The 19,418-nt window shown below is 37.8% G+C and overlaps 1 long non-coding RNA gene across 1 annotated transcript; it reads left to right on the forward strand.

The window, feature by feature from the left end:
* The first annotated feature begins 570 nt into the window (after window positions 1-570).
* On the forward strand, window positions 571-8,449 carry LOC137184931 (uncharacterized). The gene is made up of 2 exons (XR_010928727.1): window positions 571-779; window positions 7,469-8,449. It is a non-coding gene; the product is annotated as an uncharacterized lncRNA (long non-coding RNA).
* Window positions 8,450-19,418: the final 10,969 nt, after the last annotated feature.

The raw sequence follows: 19,418 nt of genomic DNA on the forward strand, positions 1-19,418 counted from the left end.
AACTTGTCGTGCCATGAAAACATCGTCTGGTGGGATTTCAGCTGTTTAACATCTCATTTCAAATCTACAGGCTGCCAGGAGAACTATCAGGGGTTCCATGAGGGAGTTAAGCATTGTGACAAGACTGATAACAGATGAGAGCGCTGCACACAAAGTGTTTCATCAGATAGACTGACTTGAGCTCCAACTTTTATAGCTGGAGAAAAGGCTGTTAGAGCTGTTGAAGTCAGTTATCTATTAGATCCGTGATAATTTGCATACAAATGTAAATGAGGCAGAGATGATGCTATCAGTAGTGCTTTGCATCTTTTTCCAAACTTTAGAGGATTCCACTGCATATGCACAATTGTTGATTTTAGCTCTGCCTGTAAGACATTGCAGCTTCATTCATTGATTTGGAGGTTAATAGAGTTTTAAGTCTTTATTGTGAAGTGTCATTAATTCCTGACCAGCTATACCCAGCAGGTCAGTGTATAAACACGCTCCAGGGATGTGTCATCCCCCCTGTCCTTTCCAGATTGTATAATAATGAGTGTCAGCATTTACTCAGAGTGACAACACACTGCCAGTACGCGACACGAGTAAAGCAACACCTGTCTCTTTTAGGACCAGCAGATACATTTGTGTCTGACACAGCTCATATTCTGCACTCAAAATATCAGCTTCTCCCAGCAGGCAGAACATCGGGAACTCTCAGTGACCGGGTTCAAACATGCCTTTGTGCCTACTGGCCTCTTCATGCTAAGCAGTGACATAAATGGCTTTATGGGGTGTGCAAGGTATGGATTGTTTGGATCTTTGCAACATGATATGGAGTCATGTTTGTGTACGTGTGCGCTTGTGGCCTATTTCCTTGGCTGGCAATTTTCTATATTCTTCTTATTGTCAACAAATGCCACGTGCAGAGCCAAACTAATAATGAACTCATCCTGCTTATTTTATTGTGTGTGTATCTAAAGTCTGTTATATCTTATCCATCTGTGTCATAGACCTCTATTGCTCTCCATTGCCAACTATTACAAACAGGTCAGTGAGCCACACTGCTGTACTGGGTGACATATTCCTTCATTATGAAGAGACTGATTACTGTAGCTACTGTAGCTAATCCATAGCAGTTGAGATATTTCATTTGATAAGAGGACCTGCTGGTGGAGCTACATGAAAAGTTTGGGGATCACCAAAGTAATTAGGATACATCCTCTGGGCACCATACATATCTGTTCCAAATTTCATTGCAATCCATCCAGCAGTTGTCAATATTTTTCTCTTAAACCCACAAATATCAACCTTTATGGTGGCGCTATAAAAGTCAGGGGATCACTAAAGTCATTAGGATTCATCCTCTGGGGACCATGAATGTCTGCACAAAACTTCAGGTCAATCTATCCAATAGTTGTTGAGATATTTCAATCTGAACCAAAGTGGTGGACTGACTGACCGGCCAACGTCGCCTTTACTAGAGCCACGTCGATAGCATGACTAAAACGTCTTGGTACAATAAATAACTCTACTAGAGGGATGAAGACCATTCTTTCAAAACATTTTTGCTCCTTTGTTGTTTTGATGATGGTGGTGGAGAGCACCGTCACGCTGCAAAGTCTCCCACAAATGTTCAGTTGCATTCATTATTCAAGATTCAAGATTCAAGATTTAGTTTATTGTCATTTTCTTGTGTATTTGCATACACACATACAGACAAAACCCCCAAAATGCTGTTCCTCCCAGCCCACAGCAGTGCAACAACAACAGAAAGGATAAATAAAGTACATGTCTTAGTGTGATGTAGAAAGTTCTTGTATGTAAACGAGTGACCAGCACTGATGGGCGAGTTATATAATCCATTTTGCTGTCCAGAGAACAAACATTAGGCAGCATGACTGTTGGAACTGCTGGTTTGTATAAGTTAACAGTTAGCCTAGCTTGCACTCCTCCTTGCTTGCCCAGCTTCCGCGTCCTGTCGCGCCGCTTTCAATATTTCCTCTCCAGCAAAGCTCGAGTCAAGGCTGTGGTCTCCTTTGGTCCCACTGGGTATAGCAGATCAAGCACGCTCAGCTAATTTAGCTCCCAGCCAGTATTTCTTGATCTCCTCATTTATAAGTTTTATAAGTTGTTCCTTTAATTTGTGACTGATTTGTATTTCCCAAATGGGAGAAATAAAGTTGATCATATCAATAACAGCATATTATTGTTGAGATATATCTTGGGCAGATATGATCTCACAGTCATACTTGTACAAGATAAGTAGGAAGAGACTTTTTTGTTAATACCTGTAAGACAGGAAGGATTTGTCTAATTTTCAATTCTGGTCATCTGTATCTCCACATTTCCACACATACAATCCATCAACATCACATATGGAAAATGTTGCAAAAAAAACAGAAAACACAGACCTTGAAATTTACATATTCTGAGAAGCTGTTGTACCCATGACGAAAACATGACTAGGTCTACTGTGACTCTTCCCCTTTTTTTTTTTTTTTTTTTTTTTTTTGATCAAACACGTGAGGCAGTTTTCTATCGCTCCCACATTCCTCCAGGAAGCTTAAGTCACCACTGTCCTTATCAGGTTCCACTTTCCAGGCTCAAATGAAAAGAGGATCACACATCACACTTTATAGACATCTCATATGCGTTCTCAACTTTTGCTGACATTTGCACCAACCAGAGGATGTATCACATACTGTTCATGCTCCATCTGGTGGTACAGTGTGGGAATATGACATTCAAGTGTAAATCCCATGTAGTTTGTTTGATCTTTACTGCACATTTGTTGCAAAAATAGACGTGTGGATTTGACAAGAAATCACACTTGGATTCTGGAAGTGGAAGATAAATAAGACCAGAGCGGGTGTTTGATATATTGGAGTTTAATCTTGTGCTGAGGTGCAAACAATTCGATATATTAACATTTTTAAAATTCATTCTCGGCCTTGGTAACAAAACAAACTCACCACAAACTCCTTCTGCTGAGCAAGATAGTGTGATACAATCAAAAGCTCCAGAACAGCCACCAATAGACCTTGAGGTGAGATTGTTTTGTGAACTGCTGTTTCAAAGGCGAAGAATCAACTTTCACTCTCAATTTCAGCAATTTCAGCATCCAGTAAGTGCTCAGAAAAATTTAAATTTGAACATCTACAATTGCATGACAGCTGAGCAAACATCATTTTCTGATGAAGTTCATGTGATGCAAAAGCTCCAGAACAGCTATGAATGGACTAACAATTAACAGTAATAGTGAATGAGTAATAGTGATGTTAGGACACATAAGAGATGATACAAGTAAGAGATAAATCCTCGACTGGTAGGCCTGTTTCAAAGCAGACATTTTGACATGTCACAGTAGGAAAAGCACAGGTGTAAATAATAAATTTCTCAGTTTTCTCAGTTTTTGTTGGCTCTCTGTCACACTGTCATTGTTTACTGTAACACTTTAAAGAACTGAGCAATCATTAATGTTATTAGTAACACCCATACTTTTCCTTTTATGACAAGTCAAAATGTTTGTTGTGAAAAGGCCTTTTTTCCTCGTATTCAAAAGGGAAATGCTTTCATATTGTCCAGGAAATGTACTTAACGGAAAAAAATGACCCACTTTCAAGATTTTATATCAGATTTTACCATGTAAGGGAAGTGTTGAAAAGATTTAGGCTAAATATAGATTATATGTAATTATGGAAACAATATATTATTTGTTCTTCCAATGTACTCATTCAACTTTATTTAATAGAATTGGTAGAATTTTATAAATAGGAAAATTGGTACTTATCTGGGGATTGGTGTATATGATGTGATGCTGTATTTTGTGGTCAGTGGGATGGATAGCGATATTACATACAGTATATAATTCACCTGCTGATCATTCTCAGTAAATTTCACATCCACTCATCTAAATGGTCTGGCTCCAAACCTGCTTTCCTCAGTTTATTGTTGAATTCAGCCAGTATTGCACCTTAATCCAAGATGTGAAGAACAAAAAAGCTGAGAAGACTTTCAATACTTTAAATGAAGTACATTTTATTTGAACTCTAAAAGGACTTACAATGATTGGACTTAAATCTATAATGTTTTTAACTGTTTTTGTATGACAATAATATAAAATAAATGAAATAAAGAAAAAAAATTTGTGGGAGGAGAACTACTTTTTAAATAAAATATTTTTGACAGAAATTGAACCATTTGCATGACTCAGGATGTCAAACAAGGCAAGGCAAGATTATTTGTATAGCACATTTCATACACAAGAGCGATTCAAAATGCTTTATATAATGCATTAAAAACATTAAAAAAGAAAAACAATTTAAAAACATTAAAATGTTGATTAAAAGAATAGAAATGTTTTTAAATGGAAATAAAAGCAGCCTAATTGTATGGAATAACTGGAACTGAGACTACATACAGTATGAGTATATGTATATGTGTAAATTATGTGTATGTATGTATGTATATATATATATATACTGTGCATGTCTGAGTACCCCAATGACAATTATTCACATGTTACTTACAGTACTTACAGTACATGTTACTGACGCCTCTGTAGCCATAAATCCAACACAGAGAGACTCAGAAAATGCTTCTTCTTTCAGGTCATTAGTATGTTGAACTCTGACCTCTGTATATCCTCGGCCTTGTCAGCACATTGTCCTCTGTGAATCCTCTGCAGTTCCATGCATATTTGCATATTTGCACTCCAGTATGTACAAAATCGCCTTAAAGCTGTGATATAGTATATTTTACATTTTTGTACTGGACAAATTGCACAACACACTACATACACACTGAGCATGTGACAAATAAAACTTTTCAATATTTGTCTCAAATCTGAAAAGTAAACTAAATTAAAGAAATTAAAGAAATAAGTGTTTGTATCTTCTGAAATCAAAGGTCATAACCTGATGTGCTCCACTTTACATTCACCATTTAAATTAAATGAACACCCTCAAAATCATGCGAAAAGTGTGTGAAATAAATCGCCACTGGAGGGCAGCGTCCTAACATGAACTGAGTAACCTCATTTAATGTAATGCTCAGTGTCATATGAACTGAGCTGACAAGACACTGTGGCTCTATTTTTCTGTTTTTCAAGAATGTTTGGCCATTTAAAGGAGAAAACTTGTATTTCAGTGACTGACTGTCTTCTTGGTGTTCGCTGGGTGATCAACAGCTGTGGAACAACATCAATATCAGTAGCAGTATATTAGGCAATATTAGTTGTACTTAGTGAGTTATTTATGTATCATGCACAGGTAACACAACACAAAAAACATAATATGAACAGGAGAAAATAAAGAATAGCTGATAATTGTATGTGGACACAAATATGACAATCGCTGCTAAGGTATAGCATAGAAATGGTACAAGGAGTGACAAGGCCACAACATACAAAAGTCAAGTAGTTTGGCTCATGAAACAAGCTTTAAGCTTGAATTTAACAGAAGATTGTGCTGCAGATATGATTATTACTCCGCTGAGATCCTCTGAATTAAAGGATATTTGTTCTAAATCTTGGAAGATACAAATTATTTTCATGTCTGGTGTTATATTACTAAATTTGTCTCAAAGAATTTCTATTAAAAATCAATTTCATGTTGTAGGCACATACTGCAGATACTGATGTGTTGGAATGAAAACATGAATTATTTCACAATCTCATGCTTAATTTGCCATTTGGTTGTCAATATTGAACAGTAATTTTCCTTCCAGCTTACATTAAGTCAAAATGACGCAAGGCTCGTCTGTGCTGTCATCAGAGACGTTTCATCACACACTTTGAATAATGAGCTCTGTCTTCATGCTGGTCTCTGTCACGCCGGGAGACAAAATCTTTTCTGTCGTCCATTTGTAGGTCACAAGAATGTCCCCCTTTGAGCCTTCCCACTCTCACATTCTTCCCTCATCGACTGCCCACATATGCTGGGCCACACACACTGGACTGGTCCAGCACTGGGTTCATTCTTTAGGACAGATCTGTTGATGTCACTGGGGCTCAACACAGGGTTAGCAGGTGTGGATTACGAGTAGCTGATCACATAAGAAAACAGTGGAAGATGTACCCAGATCCTCCACTTAAAGGAATAGTTTGACAATTTGGGAAATATGCTAATGCACTTTGATACCACTCTCATATCTCTATGCTAAGCTACTGGAAAGCCAATGGGTGGTTGGCTTTGTTTAGCATAAAGACTGGAAACAGGGGGAAAAGGTTAAAAGAAATCTGCATCCCAGAACCTCTAAAGCTCATTAATTTAAAGGTTTATATTTTGTTTGTTTAATCTGTACAAAAACTGAGAGCTAGAGTCAGCAGCTAGTTAGCTTAGATTAGCATAAAGACCGAGAACAGGGGCTAACAGCTAGCCTGGCACTGTCCAACGGTAACAAAATCCACCTACAAACTCACTGATTAACATGTTATGACTTTAATCCATATAAAGTGTAAAAGCGACAATTCATCATTTTATGCGTTTATTGCAGTTATTCTTGGGCAGGCACAGCAACTGCTCAGAGCTAAGATATAGTCAAGCCAATAACCCCACTGTAAAATGCAAAATTGTCAGTTTTACACTTTAAATAGATTAAACAAACAAGATATAACATGTTTATTAGTGAATTTGTCACTTCTGGACAGAGCCAGGCTAGCTTTCCCACATTTTCCGTCTTAAAGATAAGCTAATCTAAGCTAACCAGCTGCTGACTTTAACCTTAAAAAAAAGGACAGATATGAGATATCAATCCTCTCATCTAATCAGAGGAAAAAGCACTCAGAAAAAACGGCCCCAATTATTTGATTGTTACTGATGCAACTTCATAAGTAGCATTTTACTGTTGTTATTGGTAGAGCTAGTTGTAAATACTAGTGGTTTCCATCACAGGGGTGGACAAAAAAAGGTCACCAGATGAATAAAGTAGTCCTGCTACACAACTTTGTATTCATTTTTAGAAATTTTCTTTGCTTTTTTGGTAAAATATGGAATACTTCAAACAGTTATTTAAGTGGCACCATCTGAGAGCTTTAGAAGGAAAATCACAATTTGGTTAAACTGCAAACACATAGACATCTGAAACGTGTCAAGGGACCTAAAATTAGATACTGTTTTTCTGTGTGTCACAAACCAAAAGGCTGGGAATCATTAATCTTTAACAATGAGTTCTGTGTGTTTTATTAATTTAATGTGCAATGTATTATTAATTAAATGGTGTTTTATTAGCTTATTTTATGTTTTTAATTTAAAATCTTAATCTAAAAAGTAACTATAGCTGTTGGATAAATGTAAAGCAGTAAAAAGTATAATATTCACCTTTATAAAGTAGCATGAGCTTTGAAATATGTGATATAGTAAAGTACAAGTGCCTCAAAAGTCTACTAAAGTACAGTTCATGGAAAAACAACCAGGTCAGTCTCAGACAGGAAACACCATAGCTTTTATTCACACCTCGGTTTTGTGTCTCTTTCCTTCTGGATTTTAAGGAGATGTCGTCGAGGTTGTGGTCATCTCTGCTGTCTCTGAGCAGAGGCGTGGACGAGGGTGGAGAATGTTTTCCCAGATCCCACAGGAAAAGAGTTACAGGAAGTGTTACATGAGGCCCCAAACACTTGGTCAAGCCAGAGAGAGAGAGACAGCGCCAAACACCTCCAGGAACTCCCTCTAACCACTATCTCCTCGCAGGACTGCACGGCCAGCGTGTTGGGCTGCTGCTGCTGCTTTTGTTTTGATTCCTTTCCAAGCCTGGGACAGTCGCCATCAGTGACTCACATATTGGCTCTTGGCTGACTTTGGCTCCTTTTCATCTTCAACTTTTTTTTTCTTCTTCTTTTTTTTTTTTTTTCTTCAATGAATTTCCTCTTGTTTTTCCAGATACAGTCTGTGGATGAAATAGCGGTGTTATTGTCTCAAAATTTCCTGGACCTGTTCAAGGTCAGGAGCCAGTTGTTTAAGAGTAAGCAAGGGGACTTCATGAAAAGTTTGTGTGCACACCGGGGGTTGATCGCACTGATGCAAGAGAAATCCCCAAACAATACAAAGCCTTGCTTGTGAGCATTAGACAGGGATTGGAGAAACTTGTAGCGGGTGGAGGAGAAATGTCAGACGTCACAAGCACAGCTGCCATTCAGCTGGAAATGGATAATAGCTTTGTCCCAATGTGTTTATGTTTGGTCTCTTTTCAAATCACAGTGAATTCCCCGCCCTCATTGGCGTGCAGAGTACAGTCACTGTCTGTTTTGGTACTAAATTCGGCCCAAGAAATTACCCTCACTCTATACTGGAAAACCAAACAACGCAACAGTGAGTCAGGTGAAAACTACAGATCTGTAGGTGTCAAGAATTAAAAGAGTTTTTTGACATTCAGACTTCAACAATGAAAAAACCTTAGCTGTTAAATGATTGCTGAGAAAAAAAAAAGAAAAGAAAAAGAACATGCTGTAAGATGCATTCTAGTAATCATGGGATCTAAAGCGCAATGGAAAAAAAAAGAAAGAAGAAGCAGCAAAGAAACCACAAAGTAGACTAGACAGACATACTTCCTTCCTTACTTTTATAAAAGTATCTATATGTTAATCAGCTACAGTGGTTTTTAGCGGTATGATATTACAGCTTACAGAGTGTCTTCTCTCACAGTCGTCATTCACATGTCACTATCCCCCTCAAAAGAAAATGTAATAATTTCAATATGAAGTGTGTCTGTGTATCATCATTACCGCAGATGAGTCAGTTATACCTTCTTAGAGTGTGTGTGGGCAAAAAGTGAGAATATTCTTAACACCTCGGATAAAAAGCACTTGTACACTGTGTACCCACATAATGTATAAATTTTATTGAGCTTTGTGGATATTCCGAGTTAATTCGGACCAGGGCTCATATCAATTTCAGGTCTGTTTGTGACTTCTTTGAACATTTTAATCAAACAAAAACATAATGTCATCTACCTAATAACAGAGAATTCCATCTAATTGCAATCATAATGTTTTCTGGGAACACGGTACAGTATATCTGAGCTCCATCCTCTCTGTTTTCCGGGAGCTGGCTCTTGAAAAAGCCCCGGTGAGTCAACATCCTCTCTCCTCTTGGACAAACACCGCAGCTTACAGCATTCCTGAAGCCCAGACGCTCCTGCTCCATCCACAGCCTGAGCTTTCAGGCTGCCATGCTGATTTCATTTGCTCAGACATGGTGGGAGATGAGGACAATGTGCTGTACCCTTGTCTGCTGTACTGCACAATGTGAACGTGGTCATTCTGTTTGTTTGGCATCCCCTGGAAAGAAAAAAAGACATCCAGAACAGGCTGATCCCCACCACTTCCTCTGTTTGGAGACAGGAAGAAGTTACTGTCGCCGTTCTCTTTCAACACAAGAGTGCATGTTGCTCAAGACAGTAGTGGTGGCTCAAATCTATAGTTTTGGGGCTTTATTTCTGTGGGGGGAAAAAAGTGATGGATTTAGCAAATAATCTAACTGAACATTTTTGTTTCTGGGAAAAGATTTCAAACTGAGGCCATAGTGTTTATAACCCCATGACACTTCCTGCAATTGTATTTGAGGACTTTCTCTGTCTTTGTGTGCACACTCTGCCCTCACACTCACAGCTGTCAGAGGTTTTATATAACAGGGGCTCAGTCCTTAACCCTCACATGCATGGGTGGGTCAAAAATGACCTGGCTGCATATCAAAAATCTTTTGTATTCCAGCTATTCGTCAAATGTCTTGTTTTCCCCATTCACTTGTACGGGAACACATTTTAAGTCCCTGTATTTATTATTTACTATATAAGCAGTAAACATGTAATAAATGGTTTACCACACACAGCTGTTCTAAGTTTATTTATGTACAGTATTTGTCAACTATAACTTCTCCTATGAAGATGTATTTTATTTTATTACAACTGTTACTAATATAGTTTTAGTTATTGACAAGTACATGAATACGCTGAAATCTGCTTACAACCACATTAGTGTACCTGTTTATATTCTGCTTATAGGGGAACTTAAAATAAAGTGTTACCATTTGTTTTTATTCCATATACTTCCTAAGAAAATTAGATTTTGCTTTGGGCTATTATTATGATGCCTTTCTATAAGTGAGTGGAAAATGACTGATATGTATAGTATTGAAATTTGAAGGAATCTTTTGTCTTTATTGGTCTCTGTCAGATTTACAAAAGCCTCACTGTGAACCACATCTCAACAAAATACTGTGTAAAATTGCATTTTATACATGTGCTATTACAAAATGTATAACTCTGTTACAAAAAATTACACTTTAATTACAATCATGTGAGAGTATCTGTTATTATAATTAAACTAGCCTTCTTTATAGCTAGCTAACATCAGCTATGTAGCTAAAATTACTGTAGTTGTGGATGTAACTGCCATAGCATAGCTAGTTAGCTAGCTACCAACAGTCTATGAGCAAACAGATAGATAACCGTCTCATGAATCACCACTACGCTAACGTTTCATTATTTTACACAGCAAGAAAATATTGTGTAAAATTAAGTTTTATGTGTATTTTATACATCATATTATGAAATTTATAACTATTTTACACGAACTCTACACTTTGATCACAATTGCAAAAGAGTATCTGCTATTATAGTCAAACTAGCCTACTTTATAGCTAGCTAACATTACTGTAGTTGTGGGTGTAACTGCCATAATGTCGCTAGTTAGCTAGCTAGTATAACCACTCCACTAATGTTACATTATGTTACAAAAATGCTGTGTAAGATAACATATTATACATTTGATATTACGAAACGTACAACTGTTTTAAAAAACATTTACACTTTGATTACAATTATGTGAAATAGTATCTGCCATTATACTCAAAATAGCCTACTTTATAGCTAGTTAACTGTAGCTATGTATCTAAAATTATTGTACATGTGATATTATAAAAGTATTTTATAAAAAATTACACTTTGATCATAACTATGGAAGAATATCTGCTATTAATCAAACTAGGCTACTTTGTAGCTACCTAACATTACTGTAGGTGTGGATGTAACTGCCATAACATCACTAGTTACACATCATATATACGTTACATTATTTTACACAGCAAGAAAATTCTGTGTAAAATAACATTTTATACATTTACGAAATGTACAGTATAACTGTTTTACAAAACATTTACACTTTGATTACAATTATATGAACGTATCTGTTACCACTTAGTTAGCTAAAATTAGCTAGCAAGCTAACATTACGGGATTTGTGGATGTAACTGCCATACATGGATTTATAATAAGAGCTGGTTAGGGCTCCGCCGCTTGGCCTTGCAGCCAATTTTTCCCAGTGGTCATTTGCAGTATTGCAGCAAAAAATACCTCTGCAGCCCAAAAAGCATTTTCCCCATAAGCCACCATTGTAAAAGAGACGTCTGTAAAACTGTTAACAGGACACCTCGAACTACAAACAAGGTCAATTATGACTATCTCTATTATGAATTTTTGATCCATGGAGGTTTTATATATTTAAAACTTTCCTCGAGCCGAGAGAAGCTATTTCAAAGTCTGTTATGTCATCACAATGTAAAGCCTATGGGCCAAGCTGGAACCTGTGGACGGGGCCAGCGAGGGAAACACCACTGCTTATTATATATATATATATAGTGGGCCACACAATGTAGAAGCAAACCCGGAAGCTAGAAACTTTTTTTGATGTATGCACCAGGCAAGCAATTCTTATTAGACTGAATGGGCGCCATATTTGGTCTGGTATCCAGCTCTTATAATACATCCATGCTGCCATAACGTAGCTAGTTAGCTAGCTAGCTAGCAAGATATACAGTCTATGAGCAATAGCCTACAGAGAGCACCAGGAAACCCCACAGGCCAAAGTCTGTGGTAAAATAAAATACAGAAGAAAGTAAAAGTACAGTAAAACACTCCTCTAAGTACAGATAGGTAATTCCCCTTGAAAAGAGAGAGAGAGAGTTGTGGAGATTTTTCTGTTCAACTAAATACTTGGAGACTTGAGAGGTAAACATTTTAGATGATAAAAAATACAAATATACATTACAAATGTACCTCCCAATACAGGAACACATAGTAAAACACAGGACAGTTTTACATAAACATTAGCAAAATTAGAAAGAGAAGCATAAATTCATTATCAACAGAAAAAACTGATGCTAGATTAACTCTGTGTGTGTGTGTGACCTACCTAGACACACACACAAATACATACATAGGATATACTGTGTATATATATATAAATATACACAAATACATAGATATACTATATATAATTAATATATATCAATCCTAATGTTATGTTAATGTTATTTTGTTTCATTGACTCTTGATGCTTCGGCAATATTGTTGTTGTGACATACATGCCAATAAAGCTATTTTGAATTTGAATTTGAATTTGAGATAGGGGGGAGGGGTGGGGGCAGTGAACAAATATTGGCAGGTGGTTCCTTATCTAATTCTGTGTTCTCAAACATCGTAAAACCACCATGAAAAAGAGGAACTGGTTTATTAACCGAACTTTCAACATAAGGCCTATTGTACACCATCTGTACACACACCAAGTACTACATGTTTCACATCCTGAGGAGAAGCATCCCCAATGCCCCAAGTTGAGAAAATAAACTGCAAATAAGAAAGTTTAAACCAGATTTAACCTTCCAGATGTCCAGATTTATTCCAGACCTGCTGTATTACTGATGCTTTTGTAAGCAGGGCAGAAAAGAGAAACTCATGCACATGTGTATTGTATTAAAACTAAAGTCTATGATACACCACTTCAGGATGTTTTTACTACCTACTAATATGTGGAAAAAATATCAAACAACAAATGATTCATTCATTCACCCCTTAAAATGATACTGAGATTAGCCACTTGCAGCTGTTGTGTTTCCTGTGTTGGCATTAGAGCTAAATGGTCACGGTCTGTCTGACATACGAGTCGTAATGGGAAATAAAAGCATATTCAATGACAGACTTTCACACCTGTCACTTCCTTAAACGGCCAATAAATATATATATATGTACGTGTGTTCGCGCATGTGTGTGGGTGGGTGGGTGATGGATGAAGTCATTTGAGGTCTTACTTTGTAGGCGCATGATGATGAATAGGAAGTGTTGCCGCAGTAACTGAACACAGCTCTCTTTTATAGCTGTGGACAGTGTTACTTTCGCAAATACCTACCTGCTCTCCTGTAATAAAACATAGACTAGTCATCTAGGGCCTAACAGAACCCAGAGTGACGTCCTTGCCCCATGTGACTTAAAAACAGTTCTGCTTTATAATGAGAGATCTGTTCAGTGAAACCAAATTTTAAAGGGGCACTCCAGTCACTTAGTATTGAACTCTCATTAGTTTTTGGGGCTTACGTAAATCGCAGGTATGAGTCAAGTATTCCTATAATGCAACTCAGATGCTCCCTGCCCGGTAAATACCTGGTGGGAACTACTGTGGCTTGTGGCTGAAATCAGTGTAGCAGTATCTTAAAGTGCAACACCACCAGCAGCCACTGGATGCACCAACTGACTCCCGTTCAAAATGCATCAACTTCTCTCTAGAAAAACTAAGTCAATCATTTTTTTCAACAAGTCATTATGGTCTCAATCGCTAAATTCAGGCCCTCTAATAAGTGTGCTGGTGGTCATTTTGGAAATTATTGCTCCGTTAATAAGATTTGAAGACTTGTAGTAGCTTTGATGTCTGCTGTGTGGGCGTTGATTGACAGCTGTGATTGACAGTTGGCTCATCTGCTGCTCTCCCCGGCTCCAGGACTCGCACTAATGTTACTTGATTACGATACCTGCCCTATTAGCACAATTTAGCAAAAGTAGCTAATGTTAGCCAAAGTGTTCTCCCAGTAAGCTAGCGTGTGCCTGTTTCAAGGTAGCGAGGCATGTTTCCAGAGTGTGAAAGGCAACACCCTGCACTGCTTTTTTGGAAGGTCTTGGCTCCAAATGGAAAAGGTGGCGCCGACCATAAGCAGCAACGCTGGGCTTCAAACCAGCTCTAAACCAATGGGCAACGCCACAGCTCGCTACGTCTATCTTTGTATACAGTCAATGAGTAAAACCAAATTTTAATTGCTTTTTGTATTCATCCTTTAAGGGGTACTCCATGCCATTTAGCACAGTGTTTTCATTAGGTTTTGAGACAGATTTCTAAAAAAACTCCAAATATATCAGAGCCTACAATTCCCATAATGCAACTCACTAGTGTCTTTCATTAGATGCTCCCTGCCTGGTAAATGCCCATGTTGATAATGCAGACTTTCTGTGGAGATTTCTGGACTTCACCTACTTCTAAAGTGTGTAGAGAAAGGAAAAAAGTCTGACGAGGTCAAAACTTCAGCAACACGTTTAGAATACAGAATAACTTTATTAGATCAACACAATTCAGCTTGTGGCCTTAATCAGAATCATCATACAACACAATAAGGTTGTTCTTTATACTAAAAGCGTTGCTGGAGTTTTGATCTCCGTTAAAAATTTGTTTCATCTCGGTTATTTTGTCAGACTCAGAGCCACCAAAGATGTTATACAACTGTTTTCACAGGCTGAGAAGTGTTAAACTTTTTCATGTGTAAACTTGGTGGCGTGCCCCTTTAACTTGGTCAAAAGATCTGTTAATATCTCATAGAACTAAAATAAAATTGAGAAAATCAAGCATTTATATTAGATAATAAATTCTACATTTCCAGTCCAAAACTCCACCAGATCACAATTTTCAGTGCAGTCCAACATTTGTTGTTATAAGCATCTGCCAGAAATGTTTTTATTATGCATCAATCTGTCAGTTTTGTTAGACAGACTTCAGATCTATTAGTTGCTTTTAGATGCAGGCCAGAAAAACATCATGATTTTTCAGTAATGAAGTCCAATAGATCCCAGTAACATATTGGTTTTCATTTGCAAATTTGTGCATATTGAAGCCCCTGAAAACCTGGTTTCAATTCTTAAGTATTACTCTAAAACATTAAATATTCACAACTAAATGAACAAAAAAGTAAAGTCAAAGTTAGTATTGTTACTCAAAGAAAGGACTGTGTTGTTGGCAGTGCCTGGCAACATAAGCAAATAACTCCTCAAGTGTCATCAAATTTTGATTCAAATGTTGCTGGTTGGTGCACAGAAATATGTGACATCACCATTTTTGAGGTCCGCCTACATCAAACCACAGAGGAAAGTATTGGAAAAATGACAAATACTGTACAGAAATCTCTCAAGTAAAATGACCAAAACTGTTGGCAGAAAACTGTGTTCGTGTACAACAGTGTTGAAAGAAGTATTCAGACCCTTTACTTCAGTAAAAGTACCAGTACAGCAATGTAAAAATACTCCATTACAAGTAAAAGTCCTGCATGAATAATCTTACTAAGTAAAAGTACATATTAGCTGCAAAACATAGTTAAAGTATTAAAGTTAAAGTACTCATTCTGTCCCTCTGACTAATATATTATTATATATGACATCATTGGATTATTAATACTGAAGCATCAGTGTGTACGCAGCATGTGAAATATTGGATCATTTGAACATTTATTGAAATGAAACCATGTGAGAAGCTTGGAGGGAAAAAAACACTATTTGGTGGAGCTGTTAACGACTCATAGACATGTGAAATGTGACCCCGCCTACACACTGCTTGTTGTAAGACGTCAAAAGCCACAATGGTTGGAAACCACTGGTTTCAACAATGTGTTGTATTCGAAAAGCCTCGTATATTATCTGTTGTGTCAAATCTTCATCTGAAAAGTATCTAAAGCTGTCAAATAAATGTAGTGGAGTAGAAAGTACAATATTTAACTCTGAAATGTAGTGGAAGTATAAAGTAGCATCAAGTGGAAATACCTCAAAATTGTACTTAAGTACAGTACTTGAGTAAATGTACTTATTTATATTACACCACTGGTGTACAACCTCATAGCTCATAATAAAAACTGATTGGTTTTATGGGACTTAAAGATATTTTTATATCTTAATGAATCTTTTTATTATCTGGTGCTAGTAACTGTACATTAAAATGTGGTTTTTTTTGGATCTGTTAGACCAGCACAGCTACTAGCAACTTTTTTCTGGACTGTATCTAGGGGTTGATAAAACACACAGCTGCTGTCCATTTCCTACAGTAGAGTTTCTGACTGTATAGCTGAGCTGTCCATTAACAAGCTGTTAGGTGGAAATTATGAGCAGCAGCTCCAGGAAAGAGGCTGTTGAAGCCACAAAGAGACAACACAAGCTTCAAGGTATCATATCTCTGCTGCCGCTGCTGCTGCTGCTGCTGGGAAACCAAAATGCAGAATCTTTATCTCACATAGTGATAGTGAATAACGTTTGCATTCATTAAAGTGTTAAGATAAATGTGACGGTTCTTCAGTTAAGCTGATTCGTCCAAATCACGCCAGACATCTTTGTTTCCACTTGTTGGCCACGTGTGCTGAACTAACTGCTTTGTAGACATGTTAGAAAGGGAAGGACGTCTTTATATTGTCTGACCCTGAACTCTTTAATTCACACCTGTCACCTCCGAAAAGGCAGGCGTCCCTTCTGATGTGGTGCTTACTCATTTTATAGCACGTTACCTGTTCTCTCACTCTCTTTGTTAAACACGTACTGACAGAAAGACAAATATGGCACAGGCAAATAGGCACATGCGTGTAATGGTTTCTTTTTTCAGTTGTATTATCTTATCTTTATGGTGGATTTCCGGCACATTTGTCACCCACATCCTGTGCCTTGACAGCCCACACAAGCTCCTTTCCCTACATTAGACAACACTCCAAAATGCCATACAGGCCACCCACGCTTTATGACATCAAAACTTCCCCTATTGAGTGAAATTTCTGCTACAAATGGCTTAATTTCTGCTTCAGATTAGTTAATTTCTGCTTCAAACGGGTTAATTTCCTGTGTGAGATTAAAACGTGTGTTTTCTCCATTTGTCTTTTCTGTGTACTTAAGCAACGGTATAAAAACACGAGTGCTGAGAACAAACATCCAACTGCTTCCTTATTTTTAACCAGAGGAACATCTGAACATATCCATTGATTTGACCAGAGACACTAACGTCTCTTCAGAGGACTGTGACGCATGTCATGCTTGAGAAACAGCATTTTAGTGTGAGCTGTTTGACCACAGAGGCTAAACTTTGTCCTAGAGGCTCTTCTGCTTCCTCTTCTCAAAGTTCATCTATCATTACTGACAGGCGGCAACAGGACTGGACCACTAGGCAAATGTTTTTTTTTTGTTGTTTGTTTTATTTAAATGCCGGCCCTAATAAAGTTTCTCTACATTGATTTAATGTACATCTGCCAACTACGAATTCAGCGATGCAGTGGCCACAACTTTAAATGTATACTTTACAAACAGGCGTAACTTTAGATGATTCCTAGCTCTTTTCACACAACTATCAGATTGACAGCCTGGTTTCCAGAGACTTTAACATAAATGCAGGTTTGAATGAGACTCCTCTGCTCTTATAGTCTCAATCTTGTTCTCAGTGGTGAAAAATCTGTTTCTGTTGCGTCTGTCGCCTCATTTGCTGAAAACTTTTAACACTGTAATTAGTATGAAGTCACATGTAAAGAGACACACCAGTTTGGTTACCTGGTGTTTGCAAAAAAAAAAAAAAAATGGAAAAATTGACCAAGTAAAGTGACATTTCTTGTTGGAATGTCCTGGAGCTCAGTCTTAGTCATGTTTTTTTCCTCCTGATCTCGAGCCAAGTCCTTTAATATGAGGTATCCTGTCTATAAAAAGTGTAATCTGTTATTTATTTCTACTATATTTTTGTTTTACTGTTTTTTTCCTACATATAATACAGCTGCACAGTACATACTGAGGGCCCATCATCTCATAATCAGTCCATGAATGGAGGGAAGCACAAATGTAAGGTGCTAAAATATATGGAGACAAAAGTTTTTTGACAGACTGCAGTGCAGCACTTCAGCAGACATGTCAACAACATCAATGGTCTCTGTTCCTCAATGAAAGTGAGATTTTTATTGTCTGTGTACAGTTGGAAAATTTTCAAACTGGAATCTAATGTCAAGGTCACACACAGAGGACATGAATTCGGCCTGCGATGACATCACCGCGGTCATGCCAAGGCCGGATTTGTCACGCAAGGCATTTTTATCTGACCAGGGAATTTTACAGGGAATATTACAGTAGGTGTGACGTACAACCAAAAATATTTAGTTAGTTTTATTTTTAGTTTTGTTTATTTCCACTAGAACCGCAAAGATTTGGTCTTATAGTAAATGGAATATTTTGGTGTTTTCACCTTGGGCTCTAGGATATTGTGATGGGCACTTTCACTGACCAAATTAAGTGTTTTCTTTTTCAACACCAGTATCTGATTTTGGTGACAATATGAAGACAGCAATTGGAGTGTGCACTTTCAGTTTTGGTGTGTTTGTCATCTATTCTTAAACCGGGACTTTTAGTTTCTAATATTTCATCAAAACAATGGAGAAAAACTTATAAATCAGCCTCTTTCAACACATGTTCCAGTAACAATGTTGAGATGGTAACCAAGTTAAAACTTCAGAAGTTAGATAACTGTATTTTTACAGGAGGATGCAGCAACTGGAAACATTTACTCAAACCCAGTCCAATACTGGTACACAGACAAAACAAATTCATTAGTCTTGAGTCAACAGTCGTGTTTTTAGCAATGTGGTGACATTTAAACAAATGCAACAATCTTGACTGCCCCCCGCCCCAAAACTCCAGCTGTGTTAATTGCAGAGCAACTGCCTGCTCCTTGTTTGGTCTCTATGTTAAATGGCCCTTTCACGCATTGTTTTTAGTGTACCATCATCTTGACTAATCATCCCCTCGTTATGCATTCAGCCCATTCTCTCTAAACTCATGTTTCAAGCACCAGCAAGCTTGCATAACAAATCCCTTATGTCAGCGTCCCATCCACCCCCACCTCCTTCTTCTTCCCTCTTTTAATGTGCTCAACAACAGTCAGAAGAGGGAATGAAGAGCGTCCGGCTCTAACACATGGTCGCATACCATCGCTCACCACCATCAACACTCCTGACGCATCTGTGAATTGAGCGGCGGAGGACAAAAGGGATCAACTGCATAGAGTGAACGGAGAGAGTGACCACCATGACCTCATGGGTCAGCTGGGAACCAGGAATGAAAAGACTCCAAGCAACCCCCGCCCAACACACACACACACACACCCAGCTAGCCCTCGGACAACTGAAAGCCGCCATGGGAATATGGAAGCGTGGAAGAGGAGGAATCAGCATTCGTCTGCAGGAGCTGAAAGAAAGTGGTTGTGTTTGGAATTTTGGGTCATGCCTTTCTCTGCACATTCCTCACTATTTTCCCAACAATAAACTGTGTCAGAGCTGATACAACAGCCTCCATTCTGGACACCTCGCAACATAAAAAAGCCTTAAACCATCCAAAACCACACGCTAACCTCT

This window comes from Thunnus thynnus, chromosome 6, assembly GCF_963924715.1.
Source record: "Thunnus thynnus chromosome 6, fThuThy2.1, whole genome shotgun sequence".
In the NCBI taxonomy this organism is placed as follows: Eukaryota; Metazoa; Chordata; class Actinopteri; order Scombriformes; family Scombridae; genus Thunnus; species Thunnus thynnus.